We start from the raw sequence: 17,864 nt of genomic DNA, 5'->3' as shown, positions 1-17,864 counted from the left end.
AGACACATCTGCTCTGTGTGTATATGTTTGTGTGTATGTGCGTGAATGTATTCCCATGCATCTACGTGTGTACTTGTCCCTGTGGATGCTTTTGGTTATCTGTATTTATATTTTCACTTGTCTGTCACTCCTGCTATATGTCTGTTAGAGAGTCTGTGAGTGTCTGTGTCTCTGTGCATGTTTGTCTTTGCATAAATATGGCTTCTGCACCTTTATATGAGTAGATGTGTCTGTGTGATTATTTTCTAGGTATGCATCTTTTTGTATGAATATTTGCATTAGTGTCTTTAGTGTCTATTTGTAGATCTATTTCAATATGCCTGTGTGGTTAGCCTAAAATAGGAGCAGGCCGTGAGAAAACCCAGAAGTTCCCCAGTGGGCCAGGGAAAGACAGAATGCTAACCCACTTCTGGGTATGACTCAGGACTGGTTCCTGGGATTTTTAAATACAGGAAGTGAATGCTGCTTAGTCAAGGGGCTCCTTAGTTAGAGTGATGCATTTGCATGTAGAGTGCAAATGTGCCAGGTAGATGTGTTTGGCAGATTGAAACAGGCTCTTTTGGTTAATTTACAAACTCTCTCTCAGTGTAATCTAATGGGTCAATTTTTTAATATAATAAGATGAAATATCTGCTCCCACTCTTAAAGCAAGATGTGGGATCTGAGCCATTTTTCCAACAGGACCAAGGAATTTAAATTTTTTCACTCTGTTCAGACTGAACAACAACAATAAAAAATAATAATTCTAGATGAAAGAGTGTGAAAACCCTAATCCGGCTGTAATGAGAATATCTTAAGATGTTAAGCAGGAGACTTAACGTGTCTGAGCTGAATTTTAGGAAGACTTTCCTGGTAGCAGCATGTAGCATGGATGGTGGGTAAGAAAGACACTGAAAGGGGTGGCTAGGTGGTGCAGTGAATAGAGCACCAGCCCTGGAGTCAGGAGGACCTGAGTTCAAATCTGGCCTCAGTCACTTGACACACTTACTAGCCATGTGACCTTGGGCAAGTCACTTAACCCCAATTGCCCTCCCAAAAAAAGATACTGAATATTAGGATGCTACTTCAGTCATAGACATGAAAGGGGATGAGGCCTGGACTAGTGTGATAACAATGAAAATGGAAAAGAGGTGAAGTACAAAATAAGTTATAAGGAAAAATAATAAGCCTGGTCATTAAGTCTATTAGCATTTACTGACCACCAGACACTATACTAAATACTTAGTATACAAAGAAAGGCAAAAAGCAGTCCCTGTTCTCAAGGAGCTTAAAATCTAACGATAAAGACAAAATGCGAACAACTCTGTACAAACGAGACATACACAGGATGAATTGGAGGTGGTCTCAGAAGGTAGACACTAGGGTTAAACAGGACTGGGAAAGTCTTTTTGCAGAAGGCGGGAACCTAACTGAGACTTAAAGGAGACCAGGAAAGCCAGGAGGCAGAGATAAGGAATGAGAGTGTTCCAAGCCTGAGGGACAACCAGAGAAAATGACCGGTCAAGCCATGGCAATGGAATGCCAAGTGCCAGGAGCAACAAGAGACCCGGTATTACTGGAGAAGAGTAAGGCATAAGAAGATAGGCGAGGGATGGATTAGGAAGGACTCTGAAAGCCCAGCAGAGGGCTTTATATTTGATCATGAAGGTATAGATCAATTTCACAGAGTGGAAAAATGGACTGGAACAGGGGAATACACGAAGCAGGGAGACACCAGTAGGATATTACAGTACTCTAGACTATTTGAACCTGAGGCCAAAGGAGGGAAAATCAAAGATTAACAGCAATTGAAAAGTTAGAAAGAGGATCAGTTCGGAGTGCAGGAAGGTGATGGATTCTGTTTAAATGTTGAATTTGAAGTGATAGTGGGACTTAGTCTAGGTAGAGATTGAAAGCAGGAAATGACAGGTGTAGGACTCAAGCTTAGGAGAGAGGTCAGGAATGGAGATCTAGGTTTGGGAGTCTACTTGACAATTCTGGTCCTGCTGATAATGACAGATTATGCAACAATAAATTATACAAATTGTACTAACAATAAAAATAAGAGCTATCATTAATATAGTGCTTTAAAATTTGCAAAGCATTTTCTATATAATTTCTTGTTAGAGCCTCTAGACGACTTTGTGAGATACGATTGTAGATATTATTATCCCCATTTTACTGATAAGAAAACATTCTGAGAGAGGTGGAGTAACTTGTTTATAGACAAACAGCTAATGAATTGTCTCAGGAAAAATTTTAATTCATGTGTTCCTAACTGTCACTTCATACTTACTACACAACACAGTGTCTCCATCACAAACTCCAAAGAACATGGGAATATACCATATCTAAATATTGCTCCTCTTTCAGTACCTAGCATGGCATTATGCAAACAAAAGGAACTCTTATGAATAAATGAATAAGTGAATGAATGAATGTAGTCATCTTCATAGAGAGTGATAGTTGAAGCTATGAACTTGGATAACTTAACTGAAGGGAATATGGAGATAAGAAGGTGGCTAAGGACAAAGACTGGAAATATTAACATTTAGATTAAAAAAAGCATTAAAGGACACAAGCAAATAATGGTCAGCAAAACTGAGAGAGAAACAATAGGAAGGAGTGTCATAGAAACTAAAAGGAAATATAACATCAAGAAAGAAGGGGTAATCAGTAAAGTCAAAAGCTGCAAAGAAGCCAAACATAAGGACTGAAGAAAGGCTATTTGGTTTGAAATTAAGAGATTATTAGTATAGGACCAGGATTCTATGCCTATTAAATTCTAGGACTACCATATTGCAGTTTTTAGAAGAACATTGGTGCAAAGGGTTATGAATAGCTTAGCTTTTCTAACCCAAAGGGCTCTGGAGAGACATTGTCTCTAAGTAGAACAATCAGCCACCTGTGTTTGCCTAGATATGTAACTTCAATTATCTGTTTTCTATCAATATCTTACTTTGAAGAGAGGTTTGTTACCATTGACCTTGTTAAGCCTCAGTGATCTGCTCTGAAAATCAATTAATTATGTGAACAACTTTATAGATATATTTATCTAACCAATTTTAATGCCTCGTTATTTCCCTATTTTTTCTGTTCTCTACTCCTTTCCTTGTGATTTTGCTTCCTTAAAGGAATAATAAGTCTTGTTTTGTTCAACCTATTAGAGAGATTCTTGCAATCTAAAAGTAATCTTTGGATTTTGGTTATTTTCACCCATATAGTTATGTAATCAACAAAAGAGATATGCCTTAGCTATACTATAGATAATTCTTTAAAATTGTTGATCTTTGAGGGACCACCTTCAGTTGAATTATAGATATCAGACTTAAGGGAGTTGGAAAATTGGTAATTAAAAATAGAGACAATGAAGAGTTTGGCATATATAAGAGAGAGACAAAACTTTGATTGGAAGGAGTAGTAGAATCAAAAGGGAAGGATTATTTTCAGGACAGGTGGGATATAAGCATGTTTGTTGGAAGAAGGGAAAGAATTAGGGGAAATATTGATGGACAGAATGAGGTCTTGGAGAAAGCAGAAGGGAATGGATAGGATCAAGGGCAAGATGAGAAACTAGTTTTGGAAAAGAAGAGGATTACTTTCTCTAAAAACAGGAGGGAAAGGGGAAAGGGAAATATTTGAGGGTTTATATGAAGTGTGATACTGGGATATATCTGAGGACATTTACAAAAGGTAATATTGAAAAGGTTGATAGAGAAGTTCACCTAGGGGAGTCATCTTGTCTTAGTAAAGTAGTAGGTGAAGTTGTCCACACAGACTGAAGTGGATTGAGAGGTTTGTGTTTTGAGGAGAACCTTAAAAAAAAGGGTTAGGAATAGCTTCTATGGGGAGTTTGCTGAAGAATCAAGAAATGAATTAACGGATTTCTATGCAGCAGAGAGAGCTCATCTGAGGTTAGACATTATGTATTTGTAATGGCTCAGACCCTTTACACTTCCCTCTATGAACTGTGGACTTGAAAGGAGTTAATGCGTCTCTAAACTGTTGATTTTCTGCCAAAGCCTCTTTGTTTATAAATGATGGTCTTGAGGTTAAACTCCTTAGGAGGATGGTCATGAGATCTTTCTCCAACACTCTTCACTGTAGGAATCTGGCCCAATCTCAGAAATAACCCTTGAGTTCTGCATACTCAGAGACAAGTTCAAGATTTGTAGAAATAGGTCAGACAGAGGCTCCACTAAGGAGAGAAATGGATTTTATGCTTGGCATAAGAACCCTCTCAAGACAGTTTCTTTGAACCAACTTGGTCTTGTGGACTTTCACTCACATTGAATATACCTCCCTTCACCTCTTCCCCACCCCCACCACCATCACAAGCACACACTTCCTCCTGTTCAATTGACAAAGAAAAAGAGGGGAATTTTAAGATGAGAACCCCCTATGTAAGCCTAGAAACACTAAGGCAAATAAGACTGAGGAATGTTAAAGTGACTGTAGGACAGGGCTCTCTCATTCCTTAGGAGGTCAGACAGGAGCTCTCTGGGGAGACTAGCTCACTATGAACAGAGAATGGTTATGTGCAAAAGACATTTAACTTGTTCTGTTCAGACTCACATTAGAAGCATTAGAGGCAGGGGGTGGGGTGTGAAGGTCAAATATTTCAACTCAGTGGAATAAAAAGCTTTCTAACAATCAGAGCAAACCAAAAATGAAGTGGGTGGATCTCTTTGGTGAGTTATTATACTTTAGATTTCAAAGAACAGAAACACAGCCCCAGGTTCTTTAAATCTAACTATAGGATACACTGAGCAAATGAGAAAATCAAATATGGCATACAAAAAAGTATACACAGATGTACTAGTACTAATCAGTTCTGCCAACCACTCAATTTCTCTGCTATCATTTCTACTTCTTAAGAAGCAAAGCAATGTTCATGGTAAGTTGGCAGTTTCAAGAAAACCAGTCCTATCCAGAACTAAGGTGAGATTCAAGTGGGAATAGAGGTCAGGGCATTGTTATTTTATAGTAAGGAGGGCAAAAGCTACAGTAGGAGCCTTTTAACAATGCACTAACTTAGGGTAAGCAGATCCTAGGCACCTTTCAAAATGCATCAGTCATGAGTAAACTAGATGGAGATGAATACAGGAATCAACAGAATTACTTTAGTTTCAGGGAGTCATTCTGAACATTTATGTCAAGCAGTCTCCCTTCCTTCTCCTGGGGAAAGTGGTAGGTTGCCTATTAATGGAGATCTCAAAGCAGAGTGAAGATGGTCTTTTATGAGGGGAGAGATACACAGACAGATGGAGATATAGAGGCAGTGACAGTGCGATAGGAACAGAGATAGAGAGAGAGGACCAAGAAATATGTACATACATATGTATGCATACATACACAAACAGAGTGAACATTTATTAAGTGTTTACAATGTTCCAGGCACTGTGCTAAGTGCTGGGAATACAAACACATGTGAATAAGATGCCCCTTGCCCTCAAGATTACATTCCAATGGAGGAAGACAGCACATAAAGAAAAGATAGAAAAGGGAAAGCACATGGGATGGAGCTGGCTGGCATATTGTAAAGAAGAATTCAGTTGGGGGAAAGGGAATCTGTTAAAAGGATGAACACTCTTGTGTGGTTGAGGTCAATAGTAGTTGAGGTGGTTGAGGAGTTGGGAGGCCAGGATGTTCAAAAGGAACAAGGTTGGGATTGGAAAAAAGATTGAGACACATACTGAATGTATTGGGAAAGTAGAAAGAATCATCCAGAGTCCCATAAATGACAACAGGGACCTAGACAAAATGGATAGAACTTTAAAACTTGTTGCTAGGTTGTGGTGGATGAGAGAGGGTCTAAAAAGTAGAATTGGAGAATAGAGTTTGCCAACTCATTTTCCTAGCTTTGTGTGTTCCAGAGAGTAAGAGAAGGGACTGCCAGCCTTAGATGGGATGTCAAGGGATGTGTTGCCTTTAGGAGAAGACTGTTTCAATAAACACCAGAAAATAGAAAGGAATGTTAGAGAAAGATATCTAAGATCACAGAATTTGGAGCTGAAAGAGACATTAAAGGCTAACCTCCTAATTTTGTAGATAAGAAAATTGAGGAAAAGAGAGGTAAAGTGATTCACCAAGGACCCATACAATGGTAAATGGCAGAGTCAATATTTGAAACTCAATTCCTCTCACTCTAAATACAACAATTTCTACAATGTTGCTCAATAGAGGAGGAGTCCAGAGGGGTAGTGGAAATAGATAGCAGAGAAGGATAGGGACTGAGGAGAGGCAGAACTGAATTTATAATGGGGTAATGAAAAGTACATGTTGATTCAAGGAAACCTTGTGACTGTGGGTACCAAGGTCAAGTGACTAGCAGGTTGGGGAGACAGTGCTATCTACACCACTCTGGTAGGAAGATTGCCATGAAATGGATTTGGATAGCCATGAAACCCTAGAGGGTCTATTGAGCAGCACTCCCAACTACTGGATCCCAAAGCCCACACTGAACTGACCTCTCACTTTGTCCTTAGCACCTACGGGTTGATAATTCTGGAAACCACCACAGCTGCTGGTGATCTGAAGTCCCTCCAGCCATCAGCTGGTCAGGCCTACCCTGGGGCAGGGCTGGGGTCAGCAACCAGAGCGCTGTGCTGGCTGCTCCCTGCCACCTGCCAGGCTATCCTCAGCGGGAGGTTAGCTTCTCTGTGTCATTTTGTGGGTTATGTAGCTCCAAAGTTTGTTCAGAGTCACCTTTTACATGAATTGGAAGTGGTAGGAGCCACAGCCCAGCAGAAGCCCTGTTTCTACTCCACCATCTTGACTCCGCCTCCTTGCCACTCTATTAATTACTGAGTAAGAAGTTCTATACAAAAGTCATCTGCAAATTTGATGAGCATTTCCTCTATGCCTTTATCAAAATCACTGACAAAAATGTTCAATAGCACAGAGCCCACTACAGAATCTCCTAAGTATAGCCATAATAAAAGATATATGGCAGGATGACAAGGGCCTCTTCCAAGACATCAAATTCACAGACCTCCAAAGGCATTATCCAAGAAAACAGGAAATCATTTACAAAATCTCTCCAACCTGTTTCCCATCTCAGGGAGTCCTGAGAACCTGAGCACATTTGATTCATTTTGCTTTTCCCCAAAGAGTCCTCAGTTCACATGCACTCAGGTTAACAGTACATTTTGTTATTATCAATAAAACAAAAACATAAAAAGGACTCAGACCTAAGCATGGTATAGTAGATAGAATATTGGACAAAAAGTGGGAAATACCTGGATCCCAACTTCCCACTCCATACTTATTAATTGTGTGATCGTGAGAAAGTGTAACTTCTCTGGGCCTTAGTTTCTCAAAAGTAAAATAGGCATGATGATAGCACCTACCTAACAGGTTGTTGTTCAGATTGAATTAGATAAGTTATGTAAAGCATTTCACAAACTTTAAAGCATTAGGAAAATGTTGGCTTTTTAGCTATTTGAGAAAACTTTCTCACACTCCCCATGGGGAAGGAATTCAAGGATCCCCCTTACCACCTCACCCTACCTAAACTAAATGATTGGTAGTGCTAGTGAAGAGATAAGTTTGATTATCAATGTCAAAGAAAAAAATTGTATTTGATCCTAGGGAGTTTATTGGGCAAGAGTAACATGGTCATATATGTGTTTTTACAGATTATCAGTTTGTCAGTTTGTGGAAGATGGATTGGAAAGGTGAGAAACTAGAGGCAATGAGATTAATTAAGTGGCTATTATAATAAGCAAGGTGAAAGATGGTCAGGATCTGAAGGTGGTGACTGGGTGAGTAGAAGAGTGATATGCACTGAGATGTTGTGGAGCACAGATACTGATTGAATATGGAGGATGTCTACTTTCTATTTATTTTGTATTTTCTTATCTGTGTGCCCCATAAGTGCTTAATAAATTCTCATTGGATTCCATTGAATTGAACTTTTAAAAAGTAAATACCTCCTCTATGGACCTTAGTTTCCTCATCTTTAGAATGAATTTTGAGGTCAGGTAAGTAGTGCAGGGGATAGAGTGCCAGGACTGGACTTAGGAAGACATGAGTTCAAATTCAGCTTCAGACACTTACTAGCTATGTGATCTTGGGTAAGTCATATAACCTTGTTTGCCTCAGTTTCCTCATCTGTAAAATGAGCCAGAGAAGGAAAGGGAAACACATTCCAGTATCTTTCATGACCCAAATGAGGTCACAAAGAATCAGACATGACTGAAACAACTGAACAATAACAACAAAAGGTGATTTTTAAGGTCCTTTCCAGCTCTAAGAGATGCTCCTCAGTGAATGTGATTTTCTAAAATCCCCATACCATAATGGAAAATAGGCTATTTTTTCCATGAAGTTTAGACTAGTCTTTCCTTTAAGAATATTTTTTTAAAATGTTTCTGAGTTTTGATTGACTAGAAAGACTAAGGCTGTTTTTAGGGCTTCATGATCACCTAAGGTCATAAAGAGGTCAACTGACACGGACTTGGGGCCCATTAGACTTAATGTCAAGAGGCACCATACTTGTTGGTAGGGATACAAGTCCACCCAAAGAAAGTGCCACACCCTTGCTTCTGTATCAGTTAACTTCCCTTTGTTAACTAATGAATGACCTATGGAAGGAAGTTTCTTTGATTCCAATATCAAACCCAAGCTACCAGGAGCCTAGCCTGAGGTAGGCCTGGCCTATTGCACTACTCCATTGAACTCTATTGCCAATAGTGGGGAGGTCTATGAGTTTCCACATTCCCATCATGTTTCTTTGCCCCCATCATTCCTTAATGCATATGGTTCCTAATTGTGGGCACCTCTCACTTTTGTGCAGGCTCTGTCTCCCTTGCCTTTTCATGTGTGTGTATGTGGGAGGGGTCCTACCTGATGCTAACATTTCAATATAGGTGGTTCCCTGTAGAAGTTATGTGGCAGCCCAGGGCTCTCTTCAGATCACTCTGCAACCCAGAGTCTCTCTTCCCCCTCTGTGGTCTCCATATTCCCTTTTATACCTGAAAGATGCTCTAAGAATCCAGTTAACAAAGGAGGAGATTAACTATATTCTGCTACATGTATATTATTTGGAATGATGAATATGCTGGCTTAAATACTGATTAATTGAAGGGAAAGAGACTGGGGGTAGGGACACCAGGCAAGAGGCTATTGCAATATCCAAGCAAAAGGTAATGTGATGCTAGGGTGTTAGCTATGTGTAGAAAGGGAGAGGAGGTTATAGTATCAAAAGATATTGTGGGAGAGAGACTTAATAACTAATTGGATATAATGGATGGAAGAAAGGGATTAGTCAAATTTGAACACTTCCTGAGGCTGAGGGAAAAGAATAAGTAATATTAGACCTGAAAAGTACTTTACTTTAGTACCTTCTGTCAACTGGACCAAACTGGCCTTTAACCTGTGGATGGCTAGAACTGAGCAGAGCAGGCCAGAGAATCAGGAATCAAACAGAAGTTTACTTTCAGAGTGAAGGAAATGGCTTGCAAACAAGGAGAGGTTACACACACGTGCCAGGGTCCCACCCCTAATGAGGGGACCTGAAGCAGTGTGAGGAGATCTCAATATTTATACAAATGGCTACACAGTGAGCTGTAGCCCTGACAATAAGAAATAACAGCAACAATGACACAAATTTGAATCACAGCAGGGTTTCATGGCTGTAGCATGGGTACTTGTCTGAGCTTGTCCAGGCTTATCCAAACTCAGATAATACCTGGTACTGGTCAAAGCAATACAATAATTATGTATTTTTACCAGAGGGTGAGATCATCCAGAGGGTGAGCACAATGGATTGTTGTTATGCCAAGTTCAGGGCACAGCTTACTTACTGGGTCTTAGCCCTGGAAAACAGGGTGTATCCTAATATCTTGTCTGAAAGAACCCCTACCCTTCTGGGCAATAAAAGAAGGACAGGTATAAGCCAAGATGCCACAAGAGGCCAGATAAGCCAGGACAAGCATTTTTATCCCAGGAGGTCAGTTAAATATGCCCCAGGTATCATTGCTAACCATTGTTTGCTAGCAAGCAGAAAAGAGAGGTTGGGCAAGAATGTAGAGGGAGAAAATGCCAACACACACATAAATCAGGACCTTGGTGGGTGGGCACATAACAAAAGAGAAAAGGGGAAAAAACTAGGGTAGTATACTCAGCCTTCATCCAGAATCTTGGGACAGCTATCTCATCTGGATGTTGGCTGTTTCTGGGTCCATACTAAACAAATCTTGAAATCTCTGGAGGGTTCTGCCCTCCACTCAGGAACAGGGGCTTTCTTCAGATGATCCAGGAATATACACCCACAAGTTTGATAATTGTAGGAGTCAGAAGAACCTGGCAGGGGCCCTTAGAGAAAACTCCTTGCTTCGGTCTTTGGATCCAAGTTTCTGGGCAGCATAAAATGGGTCGTATAAAGATGGTCCAGTTTCACAGTCACACAGGACAAGTTTCAAACAAAATAGTAAGGTGAAACTTTTCACATCTTTGTTTTATTACCTTGTCTAGTCATTTCCCCCTTAGGAAGATTTCATCCCTACATTATAATTTGACCACAAATACATATTTAAATATTCATACTATAATATCCTATTATAATAACTCAGAACTGTTCCAGTATTGATCTATTATTTAATAAATTTAGTATTATACTTATAAAACTTCTTGATTATAGAAATTTACTATAAATAGGAAAAGGAACATATTATGACAGTGTCATATATCATAACAGAAGGGAAAACTCCATTACCTCTGTTTGATTCCAAGTATGAGTCATATCTGACAGCCAATCATGTAGTCACAGAACGTTAAAAGCAAGGCTCAGGAGCAGGTGGGGAAATTTCCTTTTTCAGAAAAGAATTAGCACAATGAGGAAATAGAGTGAAGTGTATCCTACCTTAGGCCAAGCCTAGGTCATCCCCAAAATTTTTCCCAGGCACAGACTTCCACCTTTAGCAGTTCCCAGACTGCAGCACATGCCATTTTCTACTATTGGCTTCATGACAATTCAGACAATCATCCCTGTAATCAAAATTCAAACAATAGTAAATTGCAGTCCCAGGAATTTTTACCTTAAATAGCAAAATTTCAGTAACCACAACTTAGAGCTTGAATATCTTTCCTGATGTTTCTGTAGCAGTTAACATTTCATTTATCCTTTACTTATAAATTAAAACCACCCATATTCTGGGGCTTCAGACATATAGCAAATACCTGATAGTTGACTTATTATTAACACGTTGAAGCTACATCTTTAAATCATCATATGTACTTTTATAATAGTCAAAATTTTCAAATGAAAATTTTCTATTATGGTAAACTTATTATTATTATTATTATCATCTGTTTTATGACAAAATATGCCTCATTGAATATTTAGCAATTTTCAAATATCTATTTTATTATATCTTTTTAAAAAACCAATTCACATGTAACAGCATCCAGATTAAAAAGTTGTTTTGTCTAACAGCATTTCTGTTATGATGCTCTCTTAAATTTCACAATATAAATGAATTTAGAAATACAATAACATAAGCAATATCACATATTTAAAACATAAAACAAAACTAAAGATTACATCAATTGCATTTCCAAATTATCATTTATAAAAATCAATATTCTTAATACTTTGGGCATTTTAAAGTTATCTAGTATGGAAAAATTACATTCAGTTAAAGAAATAATAATAATAACATAGTGTTTAGCATATGCCAGTCACTATGTTAAGCACTTTGCAATCATTATATTATTTTGATCCTCACAACAACCCCAGGAGGTGGGTACCATTATTATTTTTCTCTTTACAGATCAGGAAACTGGGACAGAGATAAGATAACTTGCTTAAAATTATATAGCTGATAAATTTCTGTAACCAAAACATAATTCAAGTTTCCTTGTATTTTTCCGACATTTTTTCCAACATCTTTATTTGGAAATCTGATCTGAGATAAGAAGTGTTAACAGAATAAGAGGGAAACAGTCTCTGACATGGGGGAGTCACAGGGGATCTCTGGTTTAAACAATTGTTCAAGGAAGGTTTAACAAGAGGTTGCTATAAATTGCAAACTGTTTACCTAATTTTTTCCCTTTCTTCATCCTAGGATTACTTTCAAACTAGCTACCTTCTTTCATTGCCCCAGAACAATGAAGTTCTCAGTCTTCAGGGGAAAATGTCATCTGGTTTTATAAAATTTAATTCTTATTTTTCCTTAAAACAAATTCTACAGAGTGGCACCCCAAAACTGAAACATTTCAGAAAGGAATGAGTTCCTGAAATTACCCAAAATCCAGTTCTCTCCTGAAATCTTAAAATGATAAATTGCCAAATGCCTTAATCTACCAAGATGGTTTTTTTTAGCAGTTCTACAACTTTGATTATCTGACTTCATTTCTGTAATGCCAACATAACCAAAGCTGAAATGATGGGGAAAAGTGTCCTACAGGGTTTTTTTTTCCTTATAACCTAATCTCCTGCAGAAAGTCTAAAGGGGGAGTTGGTCTTGCTTACTGGGACAATTGCATCAAGTATCAAAGTTCATTAATCTTTTCTAGTGTTCTAAACTCTTTGGCTACAGCCTTTACAAGTTTTTTTGGCTTGCTGAATTTTAAATCTTTCAAGGTAACAGAATCCAACTCACAACACAAACATGATACAAACAGACATTTTACAAAGACACAAACACAGACAAAATGACAAGACAGAAACAAACAGACACAGATAGTTTTAACAAAGCATGAAGTTACAGTCCTAACTTTACCAGCTTTTAACAGAGGGAAACAGTTACTGAGGTGTGCAGTTCGACTTTATTGAGGCATGCAGTTTTAAAAAAACAACAGAGGTGTTCAGAGAGACCAATTAACTGAGGTCTGCAGTTTAAGAGAGGATATCCTTACCAAAGTGATCAGTGACCAGGTCACTGGAAGGGCCCAGAAATTTTCCTCACAAACAATACAGAGCTCAAACAAGGTGAGAACTCTGGCATTGGAGCAGGGAGAGGTAAGGGCTTGACTCACCAGACGACAGGGGTCAGACTCTGAAGAAGTAAATCTCTAGTGTCACCTAATCTGTTCCCACTGGTACCAGAGAGTCCAATTACCCAGTTCCATGTCCAATACCACTTCTGACACCAATTAATGTCAATCAGACCAAACCAGACTCTAACCTGTGGGTGGCGGGAACCTAGCAGAGCAAGCCAGAGACAGGAGGATCAGGACTCAGACAGAAATTTATTTTCCAAGTGAAGGAAATACCTTACAAGCAAGGAGGGAGAATAGGCACATGAGCTAGGGCCCCACCCCTAATGAGGGGACCTGAAGTAGTGTGGGGAGATCTCAATATTTATACCAATGGCTACACAGTGATCTATATCCCTGACAATAAGGAGTAACAGCAACAATGAGACAAGTTTGATTCATAGTGGGGCTTGTCCAGTGCTCGTCCAAGCTCAGAGAACGTCTAGTACTGGTTAAAGCAATACAGGAATTAGATGTTTTTGCCAGAAGGCAAGATCATCCAGAGAGTAAGGACAAAGGATTGTTGTTATGCCAAGCTCAGGGCACAGCTTGTTTGCTGAACCTTAGCCCTGGAAAACAGGGCATCTCCTAATATCTTGATACTTCATTTTGGAAGTGGAAAAAAAATTAAGGCCCAGAGAAGGTAGGTAAGTGATTTACCCAAGATCACATGCTGAGGAAATGAATAGCAGAGCCAAAAGGGATACCTAAGTCTCTTGTTTAATATTCAAGTATGTTGCCCAGAGTCCACTACCTATAGGCACAGGTGCATTACATTCACTAATCAGTCAGTCAGTTACCTAGGCTGTTCAGTAAATAACTCACTAAATGACTAACAACTTGGCTCTGAACTGTGGGATTTAGATCCAAGGACTGATTATCTTTTGTTTCCTGACACTTGAGATCACAGTCGGTGAGGGACAGGGAGGTGGAGTCTTGGCATTTCTACTCTGCAAGCTGCCTCAGGCCTGACATAAGGAGGCTATTTGCATATTTCTGGCCAAGGAGCCCAGCATGGACTGTCATTCTAATCCCCAGGTACAAATCAGTCATTTCTTCCCAGGCTTTGCGGCAGAGACGGGGGAGGCAAGAGAGCCTAGTGTCTGTCTGCCTATGTTTTTTGTCCTTTGAGAATTATGCTTAAAAGCAGATCCTAGAACACAGTCACTAGGGGGTGTTTTTTAAGACTGGGGCCAATTTATTAACCGTGAAAAGACCAGTGGGATTCAAAAAACACAGAGAAGAAAAATTGTTCACTGACATTCTCACATCAATATCTCCACACCCACAAAGGGAAAGAGGGAAGGGAAAAAGCATTTATTATCTGTTTACTATGTGCCAGGCACTGTACTAAGCATTTCATTATCATCTTATTTGATTCTTCCAACAACCTTTTGAGGTAAGTGTTATATTATCTCAATTTTACAGCCGGAGAAACTGAGGCAAAAAAATTTTTAAGTGATTTCCCAAAGATCCTGCAGCTAGTAAGCTTCAACAATATTACATAATCATCACATCAACCTGCATGATCATACATGGGTGACATATACAGAGCTTCAAATCAATACAGGTTCAGACATATATTCTCACAGGAACATGGGTTAAGTTACAGAAATTCACTAACACATATACTTGCACACAATCTCACATGACATATTATAAAACACCTTTCTATATAACACTTTAAAACTTTACAAAGTACTTTCCTTATAACGACTCTGTGAGGTGAGTAGGGCAAGTATTATTACCATTTTATAGATGTAGAAACTGAGGCTCCATGAGGTTAAATATTTACCCAAGGTGACACAGCTGGGAAATGTAAGAATTTGGATTTAAAACTGGGTTTCCTGACCCCAGGTATGGCATTTCTGCCATTATGCCAAGCCACCCCCCTTTTTAAAAGGCAATTTGATTCAACAGTTTGGGATTTGATCAAAGCACCTGGGTTCCAATGCCAAGGTTACCATGTATCTTAATTGCTAACTATAAAGGCCTTTTCTCAGTTCTTCTTTCCCTCTCTGAAACATTTACACTGTTGACACAGTCTCTCCTCGTGGATTTTCATGACACTACTTTCTCTTGGCTTTCCTCCTACCTGTCTGACTGTGCTTTCATAATCTTCTTTGTTGGATCTCATCCATACCTTGCCCTCATAACCTTGGATATCCCCCAAAACTCTGTCCTGAGTTCTCTTCTGGATCTAAATCCTCTCTGGATGATATAGTCCCATGAACTCCCATCCAACTTAGTTATTTTCACTAGGCAGATGACTCCCAGATCTATGTATCCAGTCTTATTCTCACTCCTAAGCTTCAGTCCCATGTATCCAACTCCTGCTGGATAGCTTTACCAGACTATTCCATAGACTTCTCAAATTCAACATGTCCAAAATAATAATAGCTGGTATTTATACCTTCTGGATGTAAGAGGGAACATGGAGACCACAGAGGGAGGAGAGAGACTGGGCTGCACAGTGATCTGAAGAGAGGTCTGAGCTGCCACTAATTTCCATAGGGAACCACTCATATTGAAATGTTAACAATACAAAAAGAGGCAAGGGAAACAGGCCAGGACAAGAGTAAGAGGCATCCAAAATTGGGAATTCTATGCACTAAGCTATGATGAGGGCAAAGAAACATGATGGGGATGTGGAAACTAATGAACTTGCCACTGTTTAGCAATATCATGCTAGGCTTCTGGTATCTTAGGTTTGATAATTGAATGAAAATTGAATGAAAGGTTAAGGTTTGCAGAGCATTTTACAAATATTATCATATATTATCCTCAAAACAACACTGGGAGGTAGGTACTATTGGTATCCCTGTTTTGCAGATAGGGAAATTGAGGCAAATAGCACATTAGAGGTGGGATTTAAACTCAAGTCTTCCTAACTCCAAGTCCAGTACTCTATCCATTATATCACCTACCTGCTTCATATTCATTCCCCACAAATCCAGCCCTCTTCTTAACTTCCCTATTTCCATCAATGACAGTATCATCCCTCCAGTCACCCAGCTCAAACAACTATTTCATGGTAGAGTCAGGATGTCTCCTAACCTAGTGTGGGATTTTTCAGCTATAACACATTACTGTACTTCTCTGGGCCCCAGTTTCACCCTCTGTGAAATGGAGTACATGCTTCTCTTCAGCAGATCATATTGGCAAAATCCTTATAGTCGACTCAAACATATAGCCTTATCTCTGTCAAGGACTAAACACTACTTCCAGGCATGGTGAATGAGGTAGTGTTTGATAAGCATGAAGTTTTTTTTTTTAATTTTCAATCTCAAATGGAGATGGACCAAAGCAGAGACCTTGAAGTTTGTCAGTCTGCTTTAAAATTATATAGAGTTAGTACTTTGAAGAGCAGGGAATCAAGAATCCCAGTTCTTTCAAAGGATAAAAAGTGTTAGAAGCTTTAATTGCTTGACTGTATAAGCATTGTTGAATAGCATTTCTAGCTATAGATGAAGGTCACTTTCAAGCACTGAGCACAGGGTAGGTGTGAAACAAATATTTGTTAAATTGAAAATTGAATTCTGTGTTTGTTTTGTCTATTGACCAGACCTAGGGATGATAATATTCACTGGGTGGGGAACCAGAGAAGAAATCAAATGGAAAGTCCCAACTTCATGCTTCTCTTGCCTATTTCTGCCACCCGTCAAGCATAGTGCCCTGTGGTGTATTTTATACTTGTTCCCAGAGCTTTGGGGGACCTTGGGAAGTCCTGGAGCATGGAAATAGTAGTGACAGAGAGGAACATGCAGGGGCAAAACCCTGGAAGAGGGAGAGAGAGGTGCAAATTAGATTTAAGGATTAGTGCCCAGGAAAGCAGTTTGATACAGGTTTTGACTGATGACTTCAATGAAAAACCAATCCCTCCTCCCTAGCTAAGATTTACCAGTCCTCTCAGTGAGTAAGAGCACCGGCTCCAGTGTCAGGATGACCTGGGGATCAAATCCAGGCTCAGATACTTAGCACCACACCCAGAAATAAATGGCCATGTAACCTTGAGCAAGTTACTTAACCCCAATTGCTTTAAAAAAAAAAAAAAGATTTACCAATCCTGTAATTATACAGGATCAAATTTTTGACATGATGGGCCATTCCTCTCTCACCATATCCTACCTAGATGCATTGGAAGGGACTGCCTATTGCCTCTGTCACTGGACCAAAGTGGTCTCCAATGGAGCAGACAGTAAATAGAGAAGGTGAACAGTTTCTCTGGAAGAACTAGGATATAGATTCATATCGGTTATTTTACAGATGAGGAAAGTAAAGCATGGGTAAGTGAAATGGTTTGCCTAGGGTCACAAAGATAGAAGTGGTAGAGTTGGGATTTACACCCTTGTCCTCTGATTTCAAGTCCAGTCCTTTTTCTTCTAAATCAAAGATCAGCAAACTGCAGCCCACTGTCTGTTCTTGTACAGCCCAAGAACTAAGAAAGATTTTTACATTTTATAATGCAATGTAAAAACCATTCTTAGCTTGCCTCCTGACAGGCCCTGGGCCAGATTTGACCTTCAGGCTATATTTTGCTGACCCCTGCTCTAAACCATGCTAAATGAACCTGAATAAAATGACTGGAGATCAGAAAATCCAAGGAAAACTGAAACAGCCTGGGCCCATGTTAAGGATTCCGTACTCAGAAGAGATCCAGGTTAGCCAGTTCAGACAAAAGGAGGGTGAACCAGCTTCAGAGCTGAAGTTGCCTGTGAAATTGCCCTCCTGTATCCAGGGATTCTCTGCTGTGATTGTAAAACAGCTTAGACATGTCTGTCTCCCTGCCCCTGGAGCAGCAACCTCTAAAAGGATAGTTCCAATTCTCTGTCATGCCTAACATGGCTTACAGGAGATCTTGCATCTCTCTCTCTCTCTCTCTCTCTCTCTCTCTCTCTCTC

General features: G+C 39.4%; 1 protein-coding gene across 1 annotated transcript in view; it reads left to right on the top strand.

Annotated features, from left to right (window-relative positions):
• KCNT1 (potassium sodium-activated channel subfamily T member 1) overlaps positions 1 to 17,864 on the top strand; it is a 227,642-nt gene that overhangs the window by 22,156 nt on the left and 187,622 nt on the right. The gene's annotated exons all lie outside the window — the stretch shown is intronic.

This window comes from Petaurus breviceps, unplaced genomic scaffold, assembly GCF_028583685.1.
Source record: "Petaurus breviceps papuanus isolate PSGF00001 unplaced genomic scaffold, PetGlider_PUasm1.0 90383, whole genome shotgun sequence".
In the NCBI taxonomy this organism is placed as follows: Eukaryota; Metazoa; Chordata; class Mammalia; order Diprotodontia; family Petauridae; genus Petaurus; species Petaurus breviceps.
This window is presented reverse-complemented; position numbering and strand designations above follow the sequence as displayed.